The sequence below is a fragment of the Procambarus clarkii genome, chromosome 39, assembly GCF_040958095.1.
Source record: "Procambarus clarkii isolate CNS0578487 chromosome 39, FALCON_Pclarkii_2.0, whole genome shotgun sequence".
Classification (NCBI taxonomy): domain Eukaryota; kingdom Metazoa; phylum Arthropoda; class Malacostraca; order Decapoda; family Cambaridae; genus Procambarus; species Procambarus clarkii.
In genome coordinates, this window is record NC_091188.1 from 28,886,446 (window position 1) to 28,892,358 (window position 5,913).

A 5,913-nucleotide genomic window follows, 5' to 3' on the forward strand; every position below is an offset into this window, starting at 1 on the left:
AACCGCTTTTCATTCATAAACAGGGGGTTTGGCGGGTGCATGGAATCACTTTTGGATCTTTGTTTGGAGGACGGGCTGGCTCACGACCCCACTCAGAGTAGCCCATCCTCGCAGACAAAGATCCAACCTCGTTAATCCAGCCGTAAAACTCGCTGTTTATGAATGAGAAGCGGTTTACACACGACTCACAACTGATGATATCCGAACACTTCCGGAACAAGTGCTACGCTCACGTCCTCTATTGGAACCACAATTCTATGAATGCTTCACCCACGAACTACAAATACAAATAATCTCCAACAGAACCTAAACACCTAACCTAACCTACGCTTAACTATACATAGAATCTGTATGTATAAAAATATTAATTTATACATGAGAACAAACCAATGTTTAACACACAGTGTGTTAACATTGATGAATGTTGGATATTTCCAACATCGAATACAACATTGTTGTATTCTCATTACTTATTACTAATCATATTAATATTGTAGTAAGTAAAATTAACAACTCGTAGAATTCTCCTGTACTAATAATTCATCTGTGCATTAGGCTAGAATTCTCACGTCATCTAACGCTAGTATTGCGTCAGATTTCTTTACAGTAAAACACATTATATACAATTTGTGTGAGAATTAAATACGATTCTCCATAATTAAGGCATTCTGTATGACAACTGATTGCAGACGAATTGTTCTCTAACTAAAAGCCGAATAGAGCGTTAGAATTATACCGTCTACCTCGCGATAGTGTTAACGTCATCAATGAATGCTATGGGGAGACATTAATTCCTCTCCCTTGTATCTTTACTATTCTTAAATAGTTAAATAATAATATTTCGTTCCTCTAAATAATAAACCCGTCCAGTCTTTAGAGTTTCAAGCGCGAATGCGAGAAATATTAATGTTCATGCCAATAATTTGTGTAATGAACGTCGACTCGGCGTGGGGGGAGGGACGCGACGCCATACTCTCGGTGAGGGAGTGGGGACGCGTACACGTGCAGGGCCAGAAGGAGGCAAAGCTGCGCTTACCGTACTCACAAAAGACGCCATTGTCCAGCATATAGGACAAGTGTGTCCATCTACAGATGAAAGCCGCCACTGTGAGGCGTGAACGACCTTGCAGATAATATCTTCAACTAGTGCTGGTGTTAAATAAGGGACCCCTAGACTTGGTTCCTGACGACACGTGATCAGCCAACTTGAAACGCATCAATCCAGGATAGGTTCACCGGAGCCTGGGATGCGAAATTACGGCAATCTTAATACTTACACAGTGCCCACAGCTAAGTACCTTTTATTTGATGCATCATTTACAGGTTTAACAATAGCGGGGTGATTGCGCGTTACGCGGCACGACAACACCTAATAACAGGTGATTAGAAATTTCTCTGTAGATATCAATAATCTTGAATATGTATTGAGTAGTTAAATCAATTGCTACTGGTAGTTATTTATTTTGCAGCTCGAGAGACGAATTCCTCATGCTGTCTTCTCCATGTTAACCGTGTCAGACGTCGGTGTACCAGACTTGGAGATTAAGAGGACTGCCAGGGTTATCTAAAGGAATCTATTACCAGCTAAGGCTTAATTCTTTTACTCATAACATTGCAATTTGATACATTCAGAATGTTTTCAACATAATGTGTGATTTACTGTAATTCATTATTATGCACATATTCATGTTCTTCTTTGTATGAATAATATTATATTCAACATTAATTATAGGATTAGATTATTATTAATAGAATTAGTGAACGAACCACACTGATTCCTGGACGTACTGACCTCCAGTAATAACCCCCCAATGTAGGTGTTTGAGGTTTGGTTTTAATAATACAGCCCATTAATTATTCTTATGATCATACTTTCTAGTCATATCCATAGTCACTGGTTTTCTCTAGAATTTTATCTAATGATCTGAAATTCTCAGTTTCCCTCTTTACTTTAAAAGCGGGTGGTCCTTCGTAATTTAATTTACTACTTTAATTATTAATTAATCAGAATCAAACCCAAATATCCCACATTATGGTCCTTCGAACCGGATAGGCATTAAATTTATAATTAAAGTATTAACCATTAATAACTAATCCTTGTGTGATAGAAGCTAGACTAACTATTTAATCAATTGTGTCAACTAACATTGTAACACATCAGTTAGTCTAGATCACCCTAACATATTGCTACTTTTATCTCATGTATAAAGTGGCTTTAGTGGGTCATAGCCAATTACCCACAACACTTAGACCTATACCTCACACCGAGGTGAGAATCTTTAGGTCACCAGGAGCAACAGCTCACAACTTTTACAATAACACCACCCTAACACCTGCGTTAGAGTGGCCTCACCACCTAACTATCATATACTTAGGTGGTAATGACATCCACCCCACTCGTCATCCAGCCGAGGTGATCAAACACCTCAAAAACATAATTTCTTCTTTCAAGCTCATCAGTGAATCAGTAGTATTCACATTAGTGGAGCCTCGCCAACCTAGCCAAGATAATCGTTGGGGAGTAACTCCGGAATACTACCTGAGAGCTGCTAAGTACATAAATTTCAGGCTGAAAAAGCGAGTGAGATTGGATGCCACATATATACAATTTACAGCCAGACCTTACAGACAGAACCTGACCAGAGACGGTGTGCATTTGTCAGGGGAATCTAGGTTGCATGTGGTTGACAAGTTAATTAACACCATCAACCATCACAAAAGGCTGTGGCTAGCAAGCCAAACTTAACTGTACATAATTATTCACCTGTGTGTGCAAGAGCACTCTTATAAAACAAAAAACCCAAAAATACAGCACAACTATATTTACCTTATTGCACCACAATAATCTTTACCCATGTTATTAGGTAGAATTTAGGCTGAGATTGTGCTGAATTTGGTACAAGCCAAGACTAAATAATTTTATAGTTCTTAGCTAGGAATTATTATGACTAGATCTAACACTAGTCAGTGTTGTGTATATATTACATTATTGTGCTGACCCTCTACAGGGTGGGATAAATTTTTGAGAGAACTCTGATTGGAGTATCTCCATAATATTTCTCTTGTATACATTATTTTGTGTATCTATTTTGTGTATTGCTGGATTATCTCCATTAACTCTGATGGTGATAAGGATGAGCTAACCGGACGAGAACTAATGGTGGAGTTCAGACAGTACACAAAATATCTAGCTATTTGTTGTTATGTAGGTAGGTACATTCAACCTCAAGTGAGGTAAACCATAAAGTAGTCATTTTAATTTAGGCTACAATTAATGTTACCTGTTCACTAATGAACAAGTATCCAAGCTTCATTAGTAATACATACCCTAACACTGTGAAGTTTGAACCTAAGCCCAACATGGCTACTCCTGAACAATTGAGGAGAACCTACATTGGCCTTAAAGGTCACTTGACCAGATTAATCAATAAGGCTGATGCCTTAACTAAAGATAATCCCATTGACTCTTATCACTTAGAGTCAACAGTTAGATTGGCTGATCTGAAGTTTGATCAAGTCAGAACTGCAGGTCAATCTTATCTTGTTCTGCTAAATACTGTAGAAATTGATCCTGATGAAGTAAGTCAAATAGTAAACGACATCTCCCAATATGAAGAGGAGACTCATGATAAAATTTTCAGGCTTTCTAAATTAGCCAAACAGTCTGGATCCAACGCCAGCAACACTGGGTCTCACTTCAATAATCACTTACCTGAGGTTCGTTTACCTACTCTAGACTTGCCCACCTTTTCAGGATTAGATACAGAAAATTGGGACAATTTTTGGACTTCCTTTGAAGTTCACATCCATAAGAAACAGTCTCTAGACAAGGTTTCTAAATTTTCATACCTACTCAGTCTTCTCACAGGAGAGGCTAAAAAGGTCATACATAACCTTACTCTTGATGAGAGTAATTATGAGGAAGCTATAAAACTCCTGAAGTTGAACTATTGCAACAAAGAGTTAAGTATAGCTACCCTTTATTATCAATTGCTAGATCTGAATGCACCAAACAGTAGACCAGAGTCACTTCAAAGCTTCAGACTAGAAGTAGAGTCTCTAGTAAAGGCCTTAGGTACCAAGGTTAATATACCTCGTTCTGAATGGTCTATCAAGCTATTGTTACAGAGGAAATTACCTCGGAATGTCTTGACAGAGCTCTGCTCACATTATAATACTGAGTTTCTTACTCTCGATCAGATTTTCGAGGGATTGAGGATCACAGTTAATAGGTTAAAGACTCATGACAAAATTAAACCTGAGTCCAAACCAATTAATACTGATAATTCAGTCACACCTAAACAGACTCCAAGTAAGTCTAATAAATATAAATCCAAACCTACTCCATCCACCAGGAAAAGAAGTGGAAATGTAGGTACATATTCAGTATCTCCTACAGAGATAACTCATGACTTGTCCACTAAAGAGACTAGGTCTATTAATCAAAGAAAGTGTCTGTTCTGCAATCAGGAACACACCACTTATCAATGCTCTGCTTATCCTACGTATAATGCTAGAGTTAAAAGGTTACAGGAATTGCACAAATGCACTAAATGTATGGGTTCTCATGATCCCAAGAAATGTGCAGTACTACTACGTACTTGCAACCGCTGTAAACAGGGTGTACACCACTACGCCTTATGTAGGAAATCTCCTACACCAACTATGCCCATTGGAGAGAATTTTACTAATTCTACATCAGTGCAATATTGTAAGGTACATCACGAATTGAATGTACTCGCTACTGAGTCAGGCAACAGTACTACCTTGCCTACTGCTCAGCTTAAATTAATAAACCGAAGATCTAGAATTAACAGTAGAGGTCTCTTTGACCAAGGTTCTCAAAAAACTTTCATCACACAACAGTTGGTAGATGATTTAAATTTAAAACCTACCAAAAGTGTGAAGTTAAACATTTCTGGTTTCCTATCAAATAGTGGACCACGTGACTACAAGGTAGTCAAATTACTAGTTAGATTAGGATCCTCTGCTAGCCCAATTCATGCTGTGGTCGTAGATAAGATTCCTACGGACTTGCAAGTCACAGGATTAGCTCGAACTGCGAGACACCTTAAGCGAAACCGCATGAGGCTAGCGGATCATAAAATAAATTCCGATTGTCTCACAGATATTGGAATATTAATAGGCGCGGATCATTATTACAAGTTTATCACTGGATGCACTAGGCAACATGGTATGAATTTGTTGTCGTCCGCAGGGGGCAAATTGCTCACAGGACCCGTGCTTTTCAGACAAGGTCCAGCGCCCACAAACCAACAAACCAATAATGTAATTGTGGCGTGACTAGGCTTAGAGCAGTCACCCCTACGCTTCAGGGAAATAGCCGAGGACATTGAGTCTGACCCACCAATACATCGTTTGTGGGATCTAGATACGTTAGGCATCATCCCTGAGCAACCAAGTCCTGATGATACATGGACTTACCAGCAATATCTGGATACGGTTGTCTACTCAAATAAACAATACTGGGTAAGACTCCCATGGAAGTTAGATCATCCCCAACTTCCAGTGAATTATTTTATGGCAGCCTCACAATTGCGGTCTCAATTAACACGACTGCAGAAGCAGCCAGAGAAATTAACCATGTATCACCAACTTATTGTTATGATCTCAGCCTGCAGGAGAAACGAGTCTCCCTTCTTGAGAGTTATTCAGCAAGCCTGACCTAACTAGAAGGTCTAGCAAATATTGAGGTGATAACCCATATGAAAAATGGCTGGTTGGATATGTAAAACAATTTAAGATTATGGGCAGTAAGTAAGGAAATAGATAAATGACTGGCTAGGAGATGTGGACACTTTGCTGGAGGCGTGAGGCTCGCTTCCGGAGGACCTTGACCTCACTTGAGTGCCAGACATCGCAGGGGGAAGCCGCGCTTCGTTGAGCTCCCGC